This window comes from Amblyomma maculatum, chromosome 2 (assembly GCF_055883805.1).
Source record: "Amblyomma maculatum isolate TAMU_Amacu chromosome 2, ASM5588380v1, whole genome shotgun sequence".
Lineage (NCBI taxonomy): Eukaryota > Metazoa > Arthropoda > Arachnida > Ixodida > Ixodidae > Amblyomma > Amblyomma maculatum.
This window is the reverse complement of record NC_139345.1, coordinates 187,422,837-187,449,198: the sequence shown is the minus strand read 5'-3', so window position 1 is coordinate 187,449,198 and position 26,362 is coordinate 187,422,837. Positions and strand designations below refer to the sequence as shown.

The window sequence follows — 26,362 nt, the reverse complement described above, 5'->3', positions numbered from 1 at the left end:
GCCCTCTACAGATCCACTGAAGCACACCACGACAACTTGTAGTTGCCATCTTGATTATGATTCGAGGTGTCGCAAAAGCCAAGATGTCAGGTTAGATAACTGAATGATCATAAACTTCAGTAAGGATATCGAAGAGCTATCAGGCAGGGCAGCAGACAACCTGTGGGAACAGTGAATGACACAGGATAAGGGACATAATCGATGGTAACGAATCATTGATACTGGCGGTCTGGGATTCCGCTGCTCGTCTACAACAAGACAACAGTTCACGATGTTGGCGGAGCTTAAATACATCAAGTAAAAGACGTTAAATTTATTTTCAACTGCGTCACGTCATCATGTGGAGGTTCCGACATGTTCTCCATGTTTGTACCCTGCTTCTGACCACGTTGTGTACTCACTTTAGAACTTTAAGCATGTGGCGCAGATTGCCGGTGGCTCGGTCTCAGATAGTTGTGGCCATTCATCGTCGTCCAATAGGAGAGCCTCAAATCTGTTGAGTGTCTGAACTGGCGGTGAATTAGCATGTTGAGACCATTGCCTCTGGATCCCACTACGCACCTTTTGAGTTGCTTTTGATATTGTGTGGGCAAGTTGGAGAGGCGATCACATGGTCATTAACCTTTCAAAGTCCACACCGGAACGATACTGTTTCTTCTGGCGTAGATTCATCGTTGTAAAAGCGCAGCACCTTTGTAAATGGCCAGGTCGGAAACAGCTGTAATAGACAACACTCGGTTTATATGCTCGATGACGTATAATGCAATCAGAATACGCGAGTTGGGGGAGTCCGAGGGGGAATCAGAGGAAGTTGGGGGAGTCAGAGCACCCCTTTCTCGTGTGACGGGCGTGAATAAAATGATGAGAAGGGCAGGAGAACTCACGCTGAAGGGCAGTCTGGTCCTCGTCAAAGGCTACGTTGTAGACAATGCAGCGTTGTAGGTCGGAACCATCAACTAGATAAACCTGGAACGGAACCGAGACTTCGCTTTTTACGGAAAGACACTTGAGCATTTGCAGACACTAAATAGCACCGAAACTCGGCGGCCCCACAGCGATGGTATTCCACCTCATCCTGGCCGTCAAGCCAGGGAAACCCTTGGTTACAAGACATGCGTCCAAGTTCTGATTAACCGTATTCGATACCTCCGTAAGGGGCGCGGCTGCCAGAGCCTTAATGGTCACTTTATAGCATCCGATCCCGGTGCCGAAACTACAGGGTGATCAGCCGTTGTACGAGAACGCTTGTCTCGTGAACTGTTATTGGCAGAAAAGGACCCCGGTGCACTGTCTTCTGAAGGACAGTTCTGAGAACTACGCGGAGCCGCCTGTCCAAGTGGTAGCATTGGCCATTGGCGTGCTCGCCTCAAGCACACTGGTGGGAATTCCATCTATTAACAAGTGGAGGTTGGTTAGCCATTCCAAGCCTCCGCCCAGAGCACAGATCACTCATTGCCTGATGCGCATTTCGAGAAGACAAGGGCTGCACCGGTGGACCAGGAGCAGGAAACAGGAGTGGAGACCAAGATTGACATATCAATTGTGCGCCCCGTAATGCCATCGTGAATGGCGGCACCGACGAAGCAACCTTCGCCAGCGTGCCACCGAAGGCACTAGGCCTGGTGCAGACAGTTCAGCTGCAGGAATTATGTGATGGATTACACACAATGAGATGATACATGAGCTTTCATAACCTTGCCGTAGTCTGAAAAGTCAATTCTCTTGATCTAACGATCGTATTTACGCGAAAGCCAAGATTTTACTCAAGCGATAAGCAGCTACCTCATCAAGGACCACTTCTTCGTCCGATGGCTAGTCTTTTCGCCGTGGGTAATTGTAGAGGAAGATGACCTCCGGCCGCAGCCGCACCGCGAGCGCTCGGCGCAGTCAAGTTGTTGACACTGAAGAGCTAGCACGGTCGGTTTACGAAGTCTCTCAGTCTCTCTCGGCTCCTATTCGCTGCTAGAAACCTTGTTACAATTATTACAGTTCATGCTTATATGCACCTATGCATTTACAGATAATGGGAGTACAGACAAAAAGCAAATGAACTCGCCTTGTAATTACAGCAAATCCAGTATGTCATCAAAGCTTGGTGCTTCCCGAGCGATCATGGGTATTTGTGTCAAGATACTAATATTGTGCAGAAAGTCTAAAAAATGTTTGTTGCACGCATTATTGCAAGAATATTGCAATAGTCTCGCTTGCAGGGTGAGACTATTTTCCCAGGTAGTACCAAAATATTAGAGCAATGTTACCTCTTTGTTTCAGTGGAACATTATATTTATGTTTTTATGTCGTTTTTTCTAATGTTTTAGCAATGTCACATTTCTATTGGCATTAAAACAACTTCATTATATATGTATGCAACATAAATGTAACATTCGTGAAAATGTAGAGCAACCTCGCACGAGCATGTACGGCCGCCGCTGGTGATGGTACACAGCTTGCACGCTTTGCAGTGATTACAATACAGCAGTCCATAATACAGCACCATTCCTACACATACCTTTGAACAAATACCATAGATTCAACTATTTATATCCATCGCTGACGGTTGTTCAATGTGTGATAGTTGCGAATGGATAAAAGTTTCTAAAACATTATTAGAGTCGTGTTTGCAATCTATGTAGGCATCATCTCAAAGGTCTAGTTGCAAAGAATGAAGGCACTGAACAAGGGTAGAGGGGGGAACCCTCAGTTCGCAAGTCGAGCCAGCGTTTCGACAAGTGAACTTGTCTTCGTTGGACAGAGCAATAATCACTGGCAGGGGTTTAAATACGCTTTTACTTCCGAAGCAGAAAAGCTAAAAAGGGGGAGAGTGGGTGAGAAGAAAGTAAGTCAAGGAATGTGTAGTGGGAATGTGGGTGAGAAGAAAGTATTTTAAAGAGTGAAAAAAAATGCCTCTTCAGTATGTATTTCTCAGCCTGGAAACGGTGATCTTGTAGCCTGAAAAAGAAATGAAAGCGGCATACCAGGAAAAACTACGATGCGGAGTGGATGATCAGCCAGCACCTAAAGCAGGTACGGTGGAGACACACCTTTCTTCAAAAGTGACCGACATTCCAATGGGTCCTGATAAGGGATAAATACCCAGGGGAACAATTCTCAAAAACTTCCGCATAGGGGGGAGAGGAGGAGGACAAAGAAACAGAATAATAACAGCACAGTGAACCACGCCTGGCACGCCAAAAAAAGGTGTGTTCAAGAGCCAACTCAAATAGGAAGTGATAAAAACGAAGTGTATTTGAAGAAACACGTGCAGCCTATGCTATTGCGGAGGGGGGACAAAATGTACACCTACAGAGAATAAACTTTACAATTAACGCTATATGGGATTGTTTTCCCGAATAGTTATGGTGCAGAGGGAAAATATTTAAGAGATGCTTTGATATATTCCCTTTCTTCTCATTCGCTCTTTCCTCTCCCCAGCTTTTATTCCTCGGAAGTAAAACCGTATTTAAACCCCTGCCGCTGATGATCGCTCTAACCAGAACAAGTGCTCCTGTTCGGTTGCCAACACGGAACGCTATCGCGCGAACTTTTTCTATTCAACGAGCTTTTCATTCAAGATTGTCCTGAACCATTTCTTTAAACCCGTAGAGGGGGTAGGGTTAGCGCGAGCATTCACACTGCTCAAAATCCAAGGATAGAAATGCTTCGTTTGGTTTGGTTTGTGGGGTTAAACGTCCCAAAGCGCCTCAGGCTATGAGAGACGCTGTAGTGGAGGACTCCGAAGATTTCGACCACCTGGGGTTCTTTAACGTGCGCTGACATCGCACAGCAAACGGGCGCCTTGCTTAACAAATCTACTGAAAAGCGCCCGCCGAGGCCGGGATTCAGTCACGCAGGCTAACAATGTGGCCGCAATAATAGGTAAACAAAATATTTAAAAACTTTATTTGTGGAACGCATACACGGATACGGTGAGTAAGGCGGCCTCTGTTACAAATACATCTGAATACGCAAACTCAATACAGGAATTTTTAATTTCAGGTTCTATTTCCACCTTATACCTACTGGTTGAGTAACAGAAGTGTAGGTGCTGATAAATCTTTCACAGGCGACATGCCTTGCACTCAATTGGAATATACGGAGTACAATGATACATCTGACCTGGTTATATTAAGTGCTCGTAACAAGACATCTGATTGGTAAGCCTTCTCATCCTTTTATGCGTGTTAAATATCACCTGATACCGCGCCTTTCAAGCTAAGCTTACTTCGCTTAGACCTGGTAGATTAACCTATCAGGAATATGCAGTTTTTGCTAACAGAATACTAAAAGAAAACTTTCAATGTGTAGTACAAGCGCATATGGTTTGTTGTCTACACATAATGATCTTCAAGACAACAGCTTGGTAACCGTAACACCTACTTTATTTACACCGGGAGAAAAAAGCGATGAAAATTGCATTCATGGAAAGACACCGAGTCTGTTCAGCGGTTAATAGAAAACCCGAAGAAGCCATGGTCATTTTAATGTGCCAAAAGCTTACCATTTGTTCCCAAAAAAGTTTTGTAGCAACGCTGCGGTAAAAATACTGCCTGTATAAGTGTAAGTGCGGCGAAAACCACACAATTTGCTGGATGGATGGATGGATGGATGGATGGATGGATGGATGGATGGATGGATGGATGGATGGATGGATGGATGGATGGATGGATGGATGGATGGATGGATGGATGGATGGATGGATGGATGGATGGATGGATGGATGGATGGATGGATGGATGGATGGATGGATGGATGGATGGATGGATGGATGGATGGATGGACGGACGGACGGACGGACGGACGGACGGACGGACGGACGGACGGATGGATGGATGGATGGATGGATGGATGGATGGATGGATGGATGGATGGATGGATGGATGGATGGATGGATGGATGGATGGATGGATGGATGGATGGATGGAATATAGGAGCGTCCCCTTTGAAACGGGGTGGTAGCAGTAGCTATCATGCTCATTTTTCTCCCTATATCTTAATTATTGATTTAGAATGGTTAACTAAACCATCATTCTATTTATTAAATTTTGTTCCTACATTACTACCATTATGTCACTTCTCTGCTTTTCAGCCACCAATCTTCCAGTCGTTTTTTGCTAGTTTCCACCGCCGGTTTATTCACCCGGCCACTGTTATCTCTAAACCCCAGAGCTTCAGGAACAGTGATTGCGCCTGCACCAACTTCCGGATGGATACCGTTATATTCGAATATAATATGGGCAATTGTTTCACGGGAGGTTCTACATACAGCACATGCCTCTTGAGTTATCAAAGAAATCTTCCTTCCTGATCTGCATTTTCCACTTTCGGTATAATTCCACACTCTGTTTCTTTTCCATCAAATTTATCCAATTTTTACCTTCTGTGTTTTTCACCTGTTGCTTAATGCTCTTTATTTCTCCGTCCTTGTTACTAGCATACTTACTAGTTAGTTTCCTAGTTCTTTTCCTCCATTATGAGTCAACGCTTTTTAGGTACAGGTATTTAAATACTTTAGCTGCCCATCTGTTACTGTCCAATTTTCTCAGGTGTTCCTCATATAATATTTTACTCCGAGCTTCCCGCACTTCGAAAGATGCCCAGCCCATATCTCCCTGTACCGCCTCATTTGTAGTTTTGCCGTGGGCACCTAGTGCTAATCGTCTAACGGATGTCTGATTTGTTTCTAATGTCGACTGTACCTCTGATTGTAGGCACAAAACCGCATTTCCGAAAGTAAGTTCAGGCACCATAATTCCTTTCCAAATACCCCTCAAAACCTCATACCTATTGTATCCCCATAATACCTTATGCTTCATTATCCCGGCATTCCTTCGCCCTTTGGCCTTAAGTGATTGCTCATGCTTTCCAATGTATGCCAATCCTTCGTTTACCTATACCCCGAGCTATTTATATTCTGCTACTCTAGGTATTTCAAGGCCTTGTATTTTAAGTCCCTGATCAGTTGAGCCGTTGAAAATCATCAGACCCGACTTAACTGCGCTGAACCTGAAGCCTAGAGCGTCCCCTTCGTCTCCGCAATACTTAACTAGAGTTTGCAATTCTTCCAGACTCTCAGCTAGCAGCACAATATCGTCTGCATACATCAAACCGAGGAGGCGCTGCTCTACCGCCTTTCCACCTAATCTATATGACAGGTTAAAACCTAGGTTACTGTCTTGTATCCTCCGTTCCAGGTTTATCATATATAGCATGAACAGCACCGGTGACAGAGGACAGCCTTGTCTTAATCCTTTGCATACTTTAACATCCTCCGTACTTCTTATCCCTTCCCACGTAATTTATACTTTGTTATCTCGGTATATTTCCTGTAGAACTTTATTATCTCATAACCGATACCTTCTTCTTTTAATATGTTCCACATGAGTTCCCTGCTTACGTTGTCGTACGCCCCGTTTATGTCCAGGAAGGCCAAATACAAAGGTCTATTTTCCACTCTAGATCTTTCGATGCATTGGGTAAGCACGAACAGGCTGTCATCTAAGCGCCTACCATTTCTAAAGCCGTTCTGAAGTTCTCCGAGTATCTTGTTGCTTTCAACCCATGCTTGCACCTTTAATTTCACCGCCTGCATGGCTAACCTGTACATAACAGATGTTATAGTAATCGGCCTGTAGGATTTAATCTGCAGCCTGTCTCCTTTCCCTTTATAAATCAAATTCATTTTACTCTGCCGCCAGCTGTCCGGAATTTGCTTATTCGTTATTACTGTTTCCAGAGCTTTTAACAACGTTTCCTTACTTTTTGGACCGAGTTAATTAATCAGCTTGATCGGAATTCAGTCTATTCCTGTAGATGCGTTTTTAGGAATATTTTTTTCTGCCTTTTTCTAGTTCAGATTGGTCAGTTCTAAGCTGCTTTGTATTCTGCTACCTTGTGTTGCTTCCTGATTTGCGGAGATTACCCTATCGTCGCTCTTAAATGACTCGGCTGTAACTGATGTAATGTAGTTCACTGCGTTATCTCTCTTTAAACAATTTCCCTCGCTATCTTGAATCCGATCCTGCTTTCTCTGATTCTTGTTCCCTAGCCAGCTTATATGGTTCTAGAATTTTCTTGCTCCGCCTCTAGAGGCATCGTGTATATCAGCCATCCAGAGATCAGTGGACTGTCTTATTTTACTTTGGACGATGGCCTGCACCTGAAGTTTCTCTTGTCGATATGATTCCCATTTTTGGTCGATTTCCTCCTGAGATACCTGTGCTTTCTTTGCCATTCCGTGTTCCCTTGAAGCAGCCCGTCGTTGTTCAATAGCTTCCCTGATTTCCTTATTCCACCAGCTCCGTGGCTTCCTCTTTCCATTCCAGCGGTTTGCTACTTTAACCTCCTGAATTTTCCTTCTTATGAGCAGTTCTACCTGTTCATGATCCCAGTCTTCCATGGGGCTTTTCTCTATTGCTTCCTCTATGTCTGCTGCTATCTGCGCTATTTGATCGTCGTTTAATTTTGCGTTTACGTTTTGTGTAAGTTCCAGTTCTCTTTTCATCAAGGGCCCCATCTGCAGACTAATACGTTTATGATCACTTCCCAGACTACACTCCCCTTCTTCGTCTATTTCCATTTTTGTGACCTTGCTATAAATTTCCTGTGACATTAGACAATAGTCAATGGTCGTCTGCCTGTTGCGGAATTCCCACGTGATTTGGCCTTCATATTTTGTTTCTCTATTTAGTATAACTAGATCGTGTCGCTCACAGAAATCTGGCATTAGCTTGCCGTTACAATCCGTGTATCCATCCAGATCGTCGATGTGGCCGTTCATGTCCCCCAGTAGAATAATATTGGCCCCGTTTCCAAACTGGCTTGTATCGTCACTGAGACATTCAACAAGATCCCTGTTTTCTTGCCTGCATTGATGTCCTGCTCCTAAATAAACTACCCCTAGCCATGTCCTTATGCCGGCAATTGCTCCTGAAACCCAGTTTTGCTCTTTACAAGATGATTTAATTCTTTGCCAATTTGTTCCTTGGTGTATCAACATACCTACCCCTCCACCCTTTTTTCCGTTCTCGTTCTGATGCACCCTTCCCAGATGTAGCCTTCTATAAACGGAGGATCTTCTAGATTCCTGAGATAAGTCTCGCAAAGAGCGTACACACCTATTTTGTCATCCTTCAACTGCTGTTCTATCTCTAGCTATTTCGCTTTTTTCTACCTCCTTGCATGTTTATGTAGCTGATCCTAGTGTGCACGGAGTCCTCGCGGACCCCGTAAAAAATCTACAGTCCTGCCTGCCAGGCGCCAGCCGATCTCTGCTCCCAAAGAGGCTTTACAAAAGTTAGCGCCATCTAGTGAAAAAAAGAGAAACTGTGCGCGGCGGCCATGTTTTGCTCAGTCCGCCCGCGCCAACCATCAAGTACGCTGTCAACGTGCGCCTTCGTAGAACCCGTGCATGCACCGAAAGGTGCATTGAAATGCTCACAAGCGATTGTTTCATTTTTTAACATCACAGCAGTCGCTGTTAGCTCCAAGCTCTATTCGGAATGATGCCAGCATGTTGTTGCGTGCCCTTCTGCAGCCAGCGCACCGTCATAGACGCGCACGGAATCAAGGTATACGCGTGTATGCGACCGTTCATTTGCAGTCCTAATCGGCTCTACAAGGGTCACTTGCATCATGTAAAGCATTACTGCACGTCCCTCTGACTGGGAGCTAGATCACAGAATGTGCTATCACCTAAAACAGCAAGGTTAATTGTTTTACGCGCTATGGAGCCTTGTGAACTTGAAGGATAAACTTAAGCTGCGATGGAGGACACGGGAGAAGGAGCAATGCATGTGTAACGAACGCTATTGTGCAAATACGTTCTTTGAAACATTTTGTGCGTAGGTTACATTTACCATTGTGTATTTGATTTAAGACACGCGGGCATAATTACCGAAACTACTTTCTACAGTCGTACGAAATGGTAGTGCTTGGTGCAGAGAGCAATACGGTTGTCTAGTGCGCCCGAGGTGCGTGTTTCACGCTGCAAAAGCAAGCGGCTGCCAAACCCGCGGCGTCTAGAAAAGCAGGAAAAGATGACATCCCACTAGTGTGTTGTAACATGCTCACGTACAGCCTGTTTCGACCGGTCCACGTCCAGAGCGTGCAGCTCAGGATTTATACCTGCCAGCGCGGCCGAATAAATAACGAAGCGTGCGCTTCACTTTTGTGTTTTTTCGAGTCACCCGATGGTTCGCTAATTCACAGCTACCTGAAATTCACTGGAATTTTTAAATATGTCGATTTCTTATTTATTCCTTCTGTCAGAAAGCAAACATTTGAAGCCGTAATCTCATATGAAAGCGCTGACATTGGAAGCTTCGAGGAACTCGGGGGAGGAAGAACTCGGCTGAAACGAAAAGAAATTTCCAAAGTCAACTCACATTACTGCGAAGTGTTTGTGCTTTGTGCAGCTGGCTGTGTTCATAAAATCAGATTTATATTATATCATATCGTTATAGAAAAATTAGGGGGTCACTTAAGCTCCGCCGTTAAAGGTATAACGCGAGAGTGTCTCTCTCTCATACACACACGCAAGATGTTTTTTTTTACTTCACGTGTTATATTTTAGCTCTTTTATTTATTTATTTTATTTGCCAAATACTGCAGGCCCTAACTGGGCCCTAGCAGGAGGGGCGAAAAGAATACAATGCAGTGAAATATGAATTCATCAACGACTCGTAGAGCAATTTGTAACTGCGCTCGGCAGCGCAGCCGGTGGGCCCCACCACGTCTCGGCTGTCAAAATACGCTTCCAGGCGTCTCTAACAGAAACCGCCAGGGACCGAACAGAGGTCCAAGCACAGCACACTAGGTTAAAACGTGAAAAGCGCGAACAGAACGGCGAGCGCTGGCGGACGGACACAAAGCGAACGGATAGAGCGAACAAAATATGGCGGCCACCGCGGGATCAGGGTGCCGCTCACGGTTGCCAGACGTACTTTTGTAAACCCTCTATTGACGCTATTAAATGTTTATCCTTTTTTGTAGCATTCAGTAGCGTGTTTTATGACCTGTATCACTCAGTATAGCGAGTCTGAGTGCTGAATTGGGAGTAGAGAGATTATTAATACTACGCGGGCAAAAAGAGGGATACAACTGGTTGTGGTCGCACTCCCAGCAGCTGAAATAAATTTGTCAAATGTTTTTCATGTATAACACGCTACAGCATAGCTGACTATGTACTTTCAGAACGATTATGCAGCAAAGGCTACAAGAAGGCACAGCCCATTTCCGTAGTGCTAAGTCTCTCTTGCTCAACGAAAAAGCCTTCGCAGCTCACGGTAGAACTGCCGGCTTAGCAAATCGAAATCAACAGAATGCATTTTCAATGTGGTTTACTGCCAAACATCTCTGAGCTTCCATCCCGGTTCACTTTGCTTAGAGAATGCGCTGATGTTAAGGTTTAAGGAGAGGATCGTCATTTACGTAGAGGCGAAAGGTTATTAAAACATAAATATCTAATTTATTTGCTTTTCCCGTACGGACGCAGGAACATGAAAATGTTTGAAGCTAGCGTCAGCACTGAGTATAAAGCTGTTTTAAACTACGAAGCATTCGACCCTGAAGATCAAGGTAAGACGTTTTTAATGCGAAGGCATATCTTATATGCAACAAAATTCGGCCCTGTCTACAACAATGGCGTTCAGGTACCCGGTGACATCAAAGTGACATGTCTTCGCGCAGAAATTTTGAACACCGCCCTTTCCAGCGTTAAGCTTGATGTCATGCTCAGAACCAAGGTCTTTAAAGTATGACAAACAATGCGAATAAAAATGGCGTCCCATTCCAGAGGTGATTTAACTTTATGTAGTAATTTATTTCGATTCAAGAACAATTTAGGAGCATAGGCAGGCTTTGAACCTAAGACACCGAGGGAGACGCGCTACTAAGTCACACAAAGCATGCTTGCGCAGCGTGGCGACATCCGTGGGTATTTCATCACGTTCATGACTTCGCAACAGAACTCCCAACAAGTCATTATTGATTTGCTTTATTATTGCAAAGTAGTCTTAGGCACCCTTAGTCTATTCGGCGATATGGCTTCCTCCACTTGGCAGCGCACCGAAACGTATTTATTTCATATTTCACATAAGCATCGGCGATTATTAAAATGGACACTACATTAAACTAATACCCTCAAAGCTACTTCCTTAATGGTACTCTAATGGTGCGATTATGCCTCCTTTCAGAATTAGCTCATGAATTTTCACTCGAAAGGGTATAATTTGAGTGGTCTGGTCCTAGCCAGCCCTTGATGGTACACGAGAGGCCTGAGCGGGATGTCACGTGCATCCGTGGCAAGCGAAACCACCGCGGACAGGCAGCGGAATCATGTACGTACGTCTTCACACTGAAAGATGTAGCTGGGAGCGAAAGCAAATAATGGGTATGTGCAGCTTAGCTCACAGGTTTCAAATAATAACCGAGGTACGAATTGCGATTTAGTCGCAGTACTGCCATTTCCAGCAGTATAGTGATACGGCTATGACGACACCTCCATATTGAAAGTAGGTTTGATAACATATGGTCATTCGGCGAACAGTGGCCAGAGAAAAATTACCTAAGGTTTTACTCTGCTTATTATATTCAGACTATCAAAAACACTGTTTGGCATGGTTTGCTTGGCGGTTTAGCAATTAGAAACTGATACGCGGTTTGGCAAAGTGTATACGTTTTTCAGTAGGTTTTGCTTGTGGAAGAGGAAAAAGCACAGTATCTGTGTCCCTTCTCCGTTGACAAATGCACTTAAAATTAAAAGAATGGAGTCGAAGCTACATGTGTCACTGGTTGGAATCTCTCCTCGCAAACAGGCCTCTGCTGCACAATCAAAGCAGGTTGATGCTAAGTGTGAAGTTAAATGGTATTACACCACGCTGGAAAGCTCCAAAACGAACAGTTAGGTCAAAATGTTGATACAAAATTTATTTCTTCCTTCTTGCGTGCCTCTTCGGACTGCAAGGTAAAAAGAACGAAAGAAGATGGGTACACAGTATGAAAGGGGAACAAAAGTTGAGGGTTAGTGTCAGGTCGCAAGTCCAGCCAACATTCCGACAAGGGGAATTTTCGAAGACAACCCCCTTGTCGAAACGTTGGCTCGACTTGTGAACTGAGGTTCTCCGTCTAATCTTGCTCAGTGCTGTTTCATATCCTTCGGAATACAAATCTTAGACGAGTTTGCTAGGCTCGTCACCCCCAGATTATTGCTTTGGCACTAAAACTAAAACCACTGCGCCCTATAGCTCCTACTCCACCCGCGCAACTGAAACCTATCTTCACCTGTATCTTTCTACTTTGGCGTATATAAATGTATAGGCAGCATTCTTCGGGGGTAGCAACGGACAGTGATGGCCTTGCCTGTGACATCATGAAGATCGCATCATCGTCCAATTACCAAGAGCACGTTACACGCCCTCTAGAATGTAAATAATCACGACGCTTTTTAGTTTTACTGAAATTACACCCCTTACGTAATATACTCCGCAGGGGGGTTCGTAAGAGAATAAAACTTAACTGAACTGAACACAGCATCAAATTTAATATGGTTTTTGCGGTACGTTCCGACCCCTGTTCTTTGGCCCATATTAAATTTTGTCAGTAAAGCAAACGTGGAGGCCACACAACACTAATAATGGTATATTACGATCAAAATTTTATATTTCAAAGAAAATCAACACAAACATTAAGGAGCGGCTGAAGAAGTTGCAGCTGTAGTTGCATGCAGCATCTATTATTACTCTTCTTATGGCATAGAGATCTACATCATCATCATCATCAGCCTGAATATACCCACTGCAGGGTGAAGGAATCCACCATATTTCCCCAATTAACCCGGTTCTGTGCTAACTTCATCCACTTGACCCCTGCGAACTTCATAACCTGATCCACCCAAATAATTTTCTGCCGCCCCCTGCTACGCTTTCCTTCCTTTGGAATCCAGTTTGCTACCCTAATCGACCATCGGTTATCCTACCTTCGTACTACATGTCCTGCCCATACCCATTTCTTCCTTCCTATCTCTTAACGTTACACCTACCATTTTTCGTTCCATGGCCCTCTGCGTTGTCCTCAACTTAAGTAGAACTATCTTGGTTAGCCTCCACGTTTCAGCCCCATAGGTGAGCACAGGTAAGATGCAACTGTTGTATACTTTCCTCGTTAGCGATACCGGTAAGCTGCTAGTCATAATCTGCGAGTGCTTGCCAAATGCGCTCCATCCCAACCTTATTCTTCTTGTTATTTATTTTTGATTGTCCGAATCTGCGATTACTACCTGTCCTAAGTAGACATATTCGCCTACTACTTCCAGTGCTTCGCTACCTAACGTAAACAGCTGTTCTTTCCCGAGGCTGTCGAAAATTACCTTAGTCTTCTGCATATTGATTTTGAAGCCTACCTTCTTCAACTATCCATCTCTCACAACTTTTATATCCACTCATCCCCTTCCCCAGTGCAGGGTAGCAAACCGGTTGCTTTTACTGGTTAACCTCCCTGCCTTTCCTCCTCACCTTCCTCCTCCTCCTACCTTTCTACTTTTCCTGTTTAGGTCACCAATCAATATTTGCAGTTCATCACCTGAGTTACTTAGCAAGGCAATGTCATCAGCAAATTGCAGATTACTGAGGTATTCATCTACCCTTGTCCCTAATTGCTCCCATTCGAAGTCTCTGAATGCTTCCTCAAAGCGAGCTGTGAATAGTACTGGGGATATCGTGTCTCCGTGCCTAACACTTTTCTTTATGAGAATTTTGTTACTTTCTTTATTTAGAATTCGATCCACAGCTGTTTACAATTTCGCCACTTTTTTTCGCCATTCGGAAAGGAAATAACCATTATCTCGTTCCGCTTCTTCGACTTAAAACTAACGCTTTCTATCCACTCTCTTCCCTAAAAAAAAAGACCGCTAGTCTCAAGTTACAGACGCTCTTGTTTCAACTGACATGCAAAATATCCGTAACATTGGTAAATTGGTCTATAAACTGGGATTCCAGCCCAAGAAAGGAAAGATTGAGCTCTCGGAAATGTCATTGAGAGGGTCGAGGAGACGGCTCCGTCAAAGTAATCCAAAATTTCCGAAGCTTTGTAAATCTGGAATGTAGGGTCATGGCTCGGCAGTTTGAGATACGTGCCACTACTACATAGTTGGATCAAGGTAGAATGAAAGGAAGAAGATGGTTTGTGCACGGTATGAAGAAGAACTGAACAAGGGCAAATGGGGTGCGCCTCAGTTCGCAGATGAGCCAACGTTTCGACAAGTGGTTTTGTCTTCGTCTGGGCATAGCGATCATCACTGGCTGGGGTTTAAATACGCTTTTGCTTCCGAAGAAGAAAAGCTGGGGACGGGAAACTGGGTGCAATTAAAGTGGGTCATGAAGTGAAAGAAAAAAACATATTCAGCATGTATTTATTAGCCTGGAACCAGGGATTCTGTGGCCTGCAAAGGAAGTAAAAGCGGCAGTACCAGGAAAAACTACCATAGCGGTTAGGTGATTAGTCACCACTTAAGCGGGTTTGGTGCACATACACCTTACAAAGGGACAGGCTATGCAAAGGGCCCTGATAAGGCATATATCTAGGGGGACAATTCTTAAAAGGTAGGGAGAGGGGGGGAGTACAAAGTCACAGGATAATAACCGCACAGTTAACCACAACTGACAAAAAAATAATAATCTTAAGTATGTATCTCAACCTGGAACCAGAGATCCTGTGGCCTGGATCTCTGGTATTGAAGTTTTTCCTGGTACTGCCGCTTTTACTTCTTTTGCAGGCCACAGAATCCCTGGTTCCAGGCTGATAAATACATGCTGAAGATTTTGTCTTTCTTTCACTTCATGACCCACTTTCTTCTCACCCATCCTCTCCTCCCCACTCCTTCACACCTACTTTTTTTGCATCCAATTTTCTCCTCCCCAGCTTTTCTTCTTCGGAAGCAAAAGCGTATTTAAACCCCTGCCTGTGATGATCGCTATGCCCAGACGAAGACAAGTCCACTTGTCGAAACATTGGCTCATCTGCAAAATGAGGCGTATCCCATTTACCTTTGTTCAATTCTTCTTCATAAAGTTGGACCAAGTAATAGCATCATATGCTGCTTCGCTGGTTCGAGAAATGAGAGAGATAACATAGGAGACTGTCTGAATGAGCATACCAGCTGACATCGCTATCCGCGCCGACGCTGGTGCAAATCGATTAGTGCCGTAGTCTCTGCACGCTCTAGAAACACGCGACTTCAAAGCTGCCAAAGAGCTACTGTTTCCGGCTCTGCCGTAAAATTCAGTGTTTTAAGAATGAAAGAAGATTGTAGTTTTTCTTTTCTTGTAGAAGTGGTAGTTTATAAGTATCAAGCGGCACTCTTCCATGAAAGTACAGACATGGAGAGGGTAAATTTTGCTTCAGTGTACCTTTACCTGGAAGCGTTCATCATTTGCTTTTTGTGAGTGGAAAGAATGCCATGTGTTAGTAGCATTTCCATGCATAACTGGCAATAAATTGGAACCAAGGTTCATTTTCAGCAGCGTGAGAAGTCAACCTGTATGCGACCGCTTGGCGCAGCGATTTGATTCACCTTACTCTAAAAGGTGGTGCTGCATGCCAGATATTTTTATTAATTTTCCATACACCGTTTCAAAACATTATTTGTAAATGAGCTACTGACCGTTTATTTGACATTTTGTACGTTCCCGTGTGATCTTACAGAATCGATTGTTACAGTCCAGTATACTGTATTGTACATTTCTCAGAACAATTGCTATATTGTAGAAAAGAGACAAGAAGATCAACCTGCTACTGAAAATGATGCGAAGGAGAAATCAAGTGAGTAAATATATTATAACGTTAACATTTTCAAGTTGTACAAAATACTAATTAAATTGACGCCAGAAAATTGCGTGTCTCTTGTCACCCATGGCTTAAACTGCGTGATGTTACATGCTAACACTCGACCTGTAATTTTTGCTACGTACGCTCAGGTGAGAGAGCTCGGTGTCATTTGTCGTTTGACGAAGTGAACACCGCGTGTTTTGACTGCTCGTTCTAATTCACAAAAATCGGGAAACATTCACTTTAACAGCGCATTCAGCATCATTCGACAATACGCAGGCCGGATATTTTGCCACGAAGTCACGCAGCATGCCTCGTATTCAATATTGAGCGTTCCATATCTTTCGTAGTTAGATAAATGCTCCTTCTCTTTCCTCGGAAGTTAGAGACTTCCACTGAGCCTCACTGCTAGGCTGATCCATACAGATTTGCGATATGAGGATCTACCAACGATTCTCTTAGCTCTACATTCTGGTATTTGTGTTTTCATCGCTCCCCTCTGGTGTTTAAATCTCCAGGGAACAATATTTCACAAACAATAAATGAGATTCATACGTAATGCACGCGTTATCGCTAGTTACTATGGCACCGGTGCATTTATTTATTTATTTATTTATTTATTTATTTATTTATTTATTTATTTATTTATTTATTTATTTATTTATTTATTTATTTATTTATTCATTAAAAAACATACTGCCAGCCTGCGTCTCAGGATTTAGGCAGGAGTAGGCCTACAATGCATACAGAGGATCATAGAAAACATATAACTAAATACAAGGAACTGTAAGCATAAGGTAGTTTACAAAAAAGGAAGATGCACAAAGTTACGTGTTGCAGCAGAAGTCAAAGGTAATTCAAAATGACAAGATTTGAATATATGTCAGTAACAAACAATGCAGTAATATTATTCAGTGTTCAGAACAGCACAGCACAGAATATTGATACACTTGTACTGTGCACAACCTCAGCAGATAAGGTGTTACACTGGCGAGCCGTTCTATACAAAAGCAGGACTGAAAATGTTAGTTTTACAAAATATTATTTATTCTCTTATAAAAAAAGTGATAGGAACGTGTTGCGGGTGGATTAGCAGCTTTAATGTAGAGCGTCTTGTGAATTCCTAATTCGTCCTGGTAAAGCCAATAGAATATTTTCACCCTTTCCTGGCATACCATCTTGCAGCCAGACTTTCTAAGTTTGCATGATAGGATGGGTAAGCGTACGGTATACGCTTTATAAATCAACCTTACTGATTTACGTTCTTTTTTCAGTTTCGCGAAGATAGTTTCTGTGTAAGTGTCGCAAACAACGGCAGCGTATTCCATTATCTATCTGATGTATGTTTTGAATTCCAAACGTTTTATGTCGCGGATTTATTTTGCTAGTATTCTTTTCAGGTAATCAAATTGTTTCAATATTCATTCGTGCTCGTTCCATCTGATACAGCTTGTAATTATTAATCCAAGATATTTATAGCCTGATACTGTATACAGGAAAAGCATGTTTCCCAATGCAATATATGAAGTCTAATGGCAGTTTTTTGCGCGTGATGGTCATGCGACTGTTTCATGGGGATTTATAACCACTTGTCAAGTGGTGCTTCCTGCTTTCATTTTGTCCGTAGATGTGCTTCGATCTACTTGATCTTTGGGACTACTGACTTTATTATACATTACACAGTCGTCTGTGAAAAATGATTTTTTCAGGGATTTCACCAAGCAATGCCATTAATTAACATAACAAAAAACAGAGGCCCGAATACCGATCATTGAGGAACTCATAATTCAACTAAAACTGGTATAGAGGACACACTACCAACCTTAAAATAATTTACAAGTGACACATCAGCGCACAAGATCCTTTACACGGATCCCGATCACATCTCGCGCATAACTCTCGCTCACAGGACATCAGCGGAGAAAGGGTTTCGCCCTAAGATGCCCAAGTGGCACGCAACGGCGCACCAACACCGATAGCAATCACTGCACTGGCGTATCATCATCCGCTTGACTATACCCACTGCCGGGCGAAGGCCTCTCCCGTATTTATTCAATTAACCCGGTTCTGTGTTAGCTGCATCTACTTGACCCCTGCAAACCTCTTAACTTTATCCGGCTACCTAACCTTCTGCCGCCCCCTGCTACGCTTTCCTTCCCTTCAAATCCAGTTTGTTACCAAAAGCGGCCATCGGTTATCCTCTCTTTGCCCTACATGTCCTGCCCATGCCCATTTCTTCTTGATTTCCATTAGAATGTCTGTAACTTGAGTTATTTCTCTGACCCACTCTGAACGCTTCCCATCTCTCAATGTTACCCCTACCATTTTGCGCTACATAGCCCTCTGTGTTGTCCTCAACTTAAGTATAACCCTCTTGGTTAGCCTCCACGTTTAAGCCCCATAGGTGAGTACAGGTAAGATGCAACTGGTGTATACTTTCCTCTGGAGCGATACCGGTAAGCTGCTAGTCATAATCTGCGAGTGCTTGCCAAATGCGCTTCATCACAATCTTATTCTTCTTGTAATTTCTTTTTCATGGTCCGGATCTGCGGTTACTACCTGTACTAAGTAGATGTATTCGCCTACTACTTCCAGTGCTTCGATACCTAACAGTAAACTGCTATTCTTTCCCAAGGCTGTTGAACATTACCTTAGTCTTCTGCATATTGATTTTCAAGTCTACCTTTCTACGTTTCCTCTCTAGGTCACCAATCATTCTTTGCAGTTCATTTCTTCAGTTACTTAGCAAGGCAATGTCATCAGCAAATAGCAGATTACTGAGGTATTCTCCTTCTACCCTTATCCCTAACTGCTCCCATTCCAAGTCTCAGAATACTTCCTTTAAGCAAGCTGTGAATAGTACTGGGGAGATCGCGTCTGCTTGCCTAACACCTTTCTTTAAGGCAATTTTGTTACTTTGTTGTTTGGTGGCGTATCATAGCGGTCGCCAGATATCGCAGATTAAAATGTAAACTGCGCGAAGAAAACGGAGCAATAGACGAACGAACCAACTCGCCCGCAAAAATATTCGCCAGATATCGCTTTCGCTTCCCCTCTTTCCATCTATCAGATAGCCGCTATGGGGTCCGCACCACGTTTTATTTTCCGTTCCTCCTTATCCAGCCGCTGAATTCTCTCCGCGCCCAGGCTTTAGCCTTAGTACAAAAGCACATGCCGATAATGTTCCCCTTTTTGCTTCTAAACACATGACGCATTGAGTTTTTATGACACATTTTCACACTCCGTTCGTTTATTGGGTTACCATTAGACCAGCTAGCCTCCTGCTCACACTTTTCGTATTTTAGCATCCTTTCTAATTGATTCTCTCTTATTAATAACTAAGCGATCCCTCTGGTCCCAAAGAAATTACTTTGCAGTGCTAAGCTTATGCTAATAAGAAGCAATTATACAGCCGACCCTGAAGAATTCGGTGACAAACCCCTCAGATCCGATGCGACATCGTACAGATATGACTAAAAAAGATCTGCCGCGCGGGGTACCCGAGCACCCCAGATAACTGGCCAGCTGAAACGTACAGTTATGCCTAAAGGAACTTTTGAGGAAGGTTGAAACTGTGAAATATCCACTATCCCATTTTATACGCCTATCAGAAAATTCTGCAAAAGAATGCAGCCTTATGGTGATTAGGCACACAATGTTCTGAACTATCCTCATCCTTGGAAACTGTTGGGGTCGTGCACCTAAGGGCTGAATAGTGGCGCCCTCTAAGCTGAAGTGCAGCCAGGGGGGATGGTAATGATTGTAATAAATCAGTTTGTGCTTGGCTCTGGAGCGGCGTGGTCGCCTGGCTCTCTCTCTCTCTCTCTGTCTCCCAACACGCCAGCCCGGGAACGCCCACACAACATAATGTCAGAGGCGACAACAGCATGAAAAACTTGTCTTAAAGCAGCTCTCAACGACCGTCCACAGCAAAAAGATGCTCCCGAAAGAAAACGCCCAGAAGGCCCACGTGCTAGGCCTCAATCTGCAACCGCCAGACGCGTTGGACTTCTGAAACCCTGCAAGTTGGTCTTCTTGGAAGTCTCGCTTCGAGGACTGTACCACTGTCTCTGGACTACGGAGAGCTTCGTAAGACATGCAAGTACGTACGCTTCTGTACTGTATGGGCCCGGAAGTTCGCTTGCTGCTAGACACTTTTTCACTCGCCGCTGCCGCGTTAGGGCCATTTCACATGCTGCGACTGGACCGAAAATAATCGGTCAAGTCGGTGACGCCGCAGTGCGACTTTCGGTCAGTGCTTTCACATACAACGCGTTCACAGCGAATTCGGTCAAGCTGACACGCAGGGTTGCTTGATGCATGTACAGCCAACCATTTGGTAAATGCGACATTAACACAGCAAAACGTGTAGCGATGTTGCTAGTTTTATGCGCGTTTTTAGTCACGACAAAATATTTCGTGTGCTGTTATTGGAATAAATCAGTTAGCATTATTAAACTACGTTGCTGCGCTGTTTGCGATACTTCAATTCCGGCGGTAGCAGATGACGGCAAGTGACGCGCTCATGACGCGCCGTCAAGATGCTCCCCATTGGTCAGTCCACAGTCAGTCGCAGACTGACGCTGCGATCGAATTCCAACAAGTTTGAAACCCATCGCAAGCTGTCTGCGGCTTGACCGACGGCCCTTCCCAGTCGCAGACCGGCGGAATTCGCAGCGTCGCAGGCGAAAATCACAAATCATATGAAACGGGCCTTAGCCTCCATCGACGCAGTTGTCAAACGCTTCTCCGAGCACTTCGTGCATCCCTCGCTTTCACAAGAGCGTCTCGCTTTCACAAGAGCATTAAACAACCTGGTGAGAGTGTTGACGCCTTTTACGTCGAACTGTTCAAGTTAGTCAAACGTTGCAACTAACCGTCAACAGCGGAGGAAGAACGCTTGGTGCGCGACAGGTTTGTCGTTGGATTTCTTGACACGCGTCTCTCCGATAAGCTTTTCTGCTTCTCGAAGCTAACTCTCAAAGAAGCTTGGACGCAAGCTCGTCAGTCCGAGGACGCGGACAAGGAACGCTGACTCGCACAGGCTACCTCGCAAGGCATGGTCAACATTGATGCTGCCACTCAAAAGTGTTCGCGACGGCCGGTCGACGCCAGAACGCGCTCAACGGACGTGAGGTTGGAACGCTATCGCGGCATTGCGGTTTGTTTCTTCTGCTGCCGCGCATATCATGTATGCTCAGAGTGCCCGGCAAAGAGCTCTATCTGCAACTGCTGCGGTAAGAAAAGCCATTTTAAGGACGTTTGCGGCTCCAGGAAGTCGAGGCAGCCAAACTCAATACCATCCAATTGCACGTCTCGAGAAGACAGGTAAAGCCAAGTATGTAGATATCACAGTTGACAACTACACAACTCAATTCAAAGTAGACCCCGAAGCCGAGGTTTCTACAGTTCCAAGTGACTTCCCTGGAGTCTCTGCTGAGCTCACCAAGGTAGACGCTATTTTGACAGGGCCCGGTTACCAACCTCTGCGTGTAAGGGGTTCGTATTCGCCAGAGCTATTATGGCAACGGAAGACCAGCTCTCAGCGTCTTTACGTCATTGCGGAACTTTCGGTACTTTTACTGGATCTGCTAGCCATCCACGGTCTTGAAGTTGTTAAATTTATGGGTACTGTGAACACTCCTGAGCCAACGCTTCATGCTGAACTGTTCCGTGGCCTCGGCACGCTCAACGATGAGTACACCATTCGCTTGAAACAAGATGTCGTGCCGTTCTCACTCAGTGCACCTCGACGGATACCAATCCCGCTACGTGAAGTTGTTCGGCAAGAACTTGAAAAACTCGCAAGCGACGGCGTCATTCGCCGTATTGATAAACCAACTCCGTAGTGTGCCGGACTGGCGGTAGTACCAAAAAGGAATGGAAAGTATCGTTAGTGTGTGGATCTGCTGACTGCCCTTCGGCATCACTTCCGCCCCGGGGTATTTACAAAAAAATGGCCAGGATCTTTTAAGGCCAGGAGGATGCTGTAAACATGATTCACGATATTCTTGTTGCTTCAGACTGTGGCACACTTACCGCAACAAGAAAGCTAGGCTACTCGTAGATCACGTCGTTGACTACAATAGACAAGAAAATCATTGGAGACTAAGACCACTGTCCTATACTGTATGATTATGTGCAACATTTCCACCAAAAATAAAACAGCGCAAAACACACAGACGAAAGAATAGAAACAGACACCACAAGCGCTGACTCTCAACTGATTTTAATCATCGGAAACACTATATATAGGGGAACACAACAAATACAAAGAAGAGCACGTGTGGCTACGTGTTGTCAAGATACGCCCCTCCACTATCGCGCAGTAAAAGCGAAGGAAATAAAATGTTTAGATTTATGTCTGTATATAGAGAAAGATCATTTATGCTGGAAATATTCTCCGCGTACTGACAAACCTTTACTTAACTATGTATCTAAGCATTCAAAAACCGTTAAAGCCGGGATTGTTGTATCTTCTTTGTCATCGGCGTTATCTAGATCCTGCACACACAGGATGGATCAGAGCTTCCATGATCAAGTACGGAGGCTTAAAGAGGCAGGTTATCCGGATGAGGTGATAACTCTTGGGTGCAATAAATTAATCAAAAGGCTCAAGACCTTGCCGTCTACTCAGAAAGATTGTGAAAGGCAGAAGATAGCGGTTATTCCCTATATACACCGATTGTCGCATAACCTTAAGAATGTGGCCCGCAGGTTCGGTGTTCGAGTTGTTTTTTTGGCCCCAAATAAGCTTGGAAAGATTTGTTCCATCGTTGATAACAAGACCAGTAACGCTTTAAATCCAAAACAGGTGTGCAGGATAAAACATGACCGGGAGTATGTTCCTTGTTGTCAGGGGGTGGTCTATAAAATTCCCTTTGCCTGTGGTCAAGTGTATGTTGGTCAAACGGGACGTTGCATTAACACACGTCTCTGTGAACATAACCGCTCCCTGGTATCTGCCCGTTCCTCGAACTTAACAGACCATTGCCATGAATGCCAATCATGTTCACCTTTATTCCATTATAGCGACATTTTGTGCAAACACCCGGTGCAGCTGACACGTGAAATCGTTGAAGCCTTTGAGAAGATGAAATGGACCAGGTTGTCAGCAAACCTTCGTTGTTACTGCGCGATAGTGAAGTGGCGTATTTTGACAACACGTAGCCACACGTGCTCGTCTTTGTATTTGTTGTGTTCCCCTATATATAGTGTTTCCGATGATTAAAAATCAGTTGAGGGTCAGCGCTTGTGGTGTCTGTTTCTATTCTTTCGTCTGTGTGTTTTGCGCTGTTTTATTTTTAAACCATGTATCACCAACTCGCCCGCTTCGCCATTCTGTTGATTTCCACCAAGTTTTACGATCTTCTCAGGACCGAATTACTCCTTGCGCTCCCAAGTAGCACCACACTCTACAAATACATGGCTACCGGCTCTGACGAAATTGGGTTCAGTAGTCTGCTGCGAACTCAACAAGACTGCTTAGCCACCACACAATCAAGGGTGCGCAGCCTATTTATAGGCCACCTATGCACAAAATGGAAGCTAGATTATAACACGCAGAGGACGCTTTTCTTCAAGATATCGATATGAGCCCCGCTTTTGGCCACTTGCTGAAAGTACGGGGAAGGGGTGAAGTCGATCATTTTCTTTTTTTTTTTTTGTTTGCTCTGCGGGAAATACGCCACATTCAAGATTCTGGTTTCGTCACCAGGGGATGTTCAGTAGACGTACTGGTGGACGCTGGCTGACATGTGGTACATATGACGGAAGAGGTTGGGTATAAAATTATCAGACTCGACACAGACTCGACACAGACAACCACAAGATCAACGTGACTGCATTGACGATGTTATAGCATGGGAACCACAAAAAAAATACAAGTGTCACATCCTGCTGACTAGCACAGGCATCTCATGTTGACTTTCTACCAAAGTCACAGAATCGTATGTGCGTTCGCAGTTCCAGTCGAAAAAAATGGAAGCAGAGAAACCTCCTCAATCTGTCAGAGAACTGTATAACATGCAAACGTAGTCCACTGTGAAACCCGTTAGATTTCTCAGCAGACAAAACGTTTACCCATACACCATGCAGTGAAACCAATGACTAAGCTCTTTCACCTCCTCTAACCGCTGCCTCGAGCTTTATGAAAGGGTCGGCCACACATGGACGCTATGTTCTTAAACGCAGGTCCGATGGTCGAGTTCATGGGCAACACGAACAATTTGTCAGTGTAAGCAGCAAGCGCCACACAACGTCTGCAACTATCAGCCCGAGGGAGAAGCGAGGAAGAAAACAAAACAAGCAGCCCACCAGTTTTTCCCTAACCATGATAGTATTCCTACTCATCCTCCGCTGTTATCAGTGGCTGAGCCCCCTGATGACATTATTACAGATTTCACTAGCCTCCCTAGACCGCCTCAAGACAAACACTGCCCCCGGACACAATGGCATACCTAATTCCTTGTTTCGCAATTTAGAAGGGTCGCGGCTTTACAGTCTCTGCTTGATATAGTAAATGAAGTGTGGCATTCTGCAGTAATTCCGGAAGAGTGGAAATCTTCTATTGTTGTGCCAATACCAAAATCAGGTCAATCGCCAGTTTCTCTAACGGCCCTTCGCCCTATTTTTCTTACACCTACTATCTGTAAACTTTACGAACACATTCTAGCAGCTCGCTTGTCAGGGTGGTTTTAATCAAATGCTTGTTATCCAGGATCTCAAATCGGGTTCCGTCCTCAAATTGAAACAGAAGATGGCCTTGCAGTTTTTCTTGCTGACGTACTTAACCATTCTCCCCAGAGTCATGTGGTTCGTACTATGGTCGCTACATACATCGTAAAAGCATATGACAATGTCCTTCACTCTGAAATTCGTGGCTCCCTTCAGGATCTCGGTCTTCCGAATCGCTTTCTTCCCTTAATACACTCCTTTTTAACAAACAGAACCTTTAGTATTCGTGTACATGGGAAGCTTTTTGGTCACTTTACCTTCAACCGAGGGGTGACCCAGGGCTCCGTCCTAGCCCTCACATTATTTAACGTGGGTTTTATTCCGCTTGTCCGAGCCCTAGAAAACATGCCTTCTGTACGCGTTCTTGCGTGTGCCGACGACGTGACCTTGTGGTCCTGTCATCTAGATGCGCCGGTACAACAGTCGGCGATCCAGCACGCGCTGGATGTTTCACCATCTCAACTCACCGCTTTGGGTCTGTCGATATCGTGTTATAAATAATGTTTTATTCGCATCTGAACACATCTGGCGTACGGAAAGCAGCCCCTTTCACTTTTACGGTGGATTATTATCAGATTCGTCAAGTGTCAAGTAGAAAGTGTTCGTGTGATAAGTCTTCTTCTTCATACATCTGGTACTAGAACATCTTGGCTAACCGCTACCCGTAAATCGACTCACGCTACACAATTGGTCTGATTCGTCGCATAGCTATGCGCTCAGATGGAGCGCGTTCTGATACTGCTCGTCGGCTCGTGCGCTCAATCTTTCAGCCGCGGATAGTGTACCAGGCACAATTTCAGCGCCTCACCCGTCGTCAATGGGACTCCCTTGAAGCTATCAATCGCGAAGCTATGGGCGCCATAATCTATCTCCCTCGTCTTACACCCATACCCGTTCAGCAAGAGTATGCTCAACTTAATACATTAGCTGCACTCATGGATCAGCGTGAGACAAGCAGAACACGGGAAATGTCGCTTCAGCTCCATCGCTTACACACTCTTCCTCCTTGGTCGTACTGTGAACTCACAGACAATCGCTGCACTGCTTCACCGTCGATATCATCCGCGAATTTGCCTCCAGGGGGCATAATATAAACCGATGCATCACTCACAGCTATGCAGGGAGTTACCGCTGTGTACAGTAGCTCCCATCCTCATCATAACTCTCGCTCAACGTATGGCGTGGATACATGCACCCCCCTTGCATTGGAGCTTCAGGCGATACACAACGCAATTAGTTCCCTCCCACTCGAACCCACATTTGATACTGTTCACATTTACACTGACTCCCTAGCCGCCTTTAAGCAGCTTAAGGCTGTTCGACGCACATTCAAAATTACACAATACATTCACCAGCTTTGTAAAAAAATATCCCTGTCCTGTGCGTATACACTGAATTCGCGCCTATGCTCACGATCTACATAATATCCATATAAAATGGCCCACCTTGAAATATCAGACATGCTGCCACCTTCCCCTGTTCCCCCAGATCCGCTGTTGTCCCATGTTTCCGAGAAAGACTCTTTGCGCCAGCGAACACGCGCTCTAATTCCTCCGTGTCCGTACCATCTCCGCCGTAATCTCGCTCAGGAGGAGGAGGTATCTGTGCGCCGGATTCGGGCAAGAGCGGCTCCGACCCCTTCTGTGCGTCATCGGTGGCGTGGCCAACGCTTACAAGTGACCGAAAAGTGCCCTCATTGTGGTGCTTCATTGGAACTGTGCGATGCGAAGCATCTATTGTGGACCTACCCAGCTACGGCATCCGCGAGACAGGGGTACCTACGGCAAGTAGGCCTGCGGTGGGATCA

General features: G+C 44.7%; 1 long non-coding RNA gene and 1 pseudogene across 1 annotated transcript in view; both read left to right on the top strand.

The window, feature by feature from the left end:
- Window positions 1-26,362, top strand: part of LOC146200630 (uncharacterized) — a 109,892-nt gene that overhangs the window by 44,760 nt on the left and 38,770 nt on the right. The window contains exons 2-4 of the long non-coding RNA XR_014704840.1: window positions 3,997-4,154; window positions 10,493-10,575; window positions 15,697-15,813. This is a non-coding gene — a long non-coding RNA (uncharacterized LOC146200630). The remainder of the gene's footprint in view (window positions 1-3,996; window positions 4,155-10,492; window positions 10,576-15,696; window positions 15,814-26,362) is intronic.
- Window positions 19,757-20,854, top strand: LOC146200631 (uncharacterized; annotated as a pseudogene).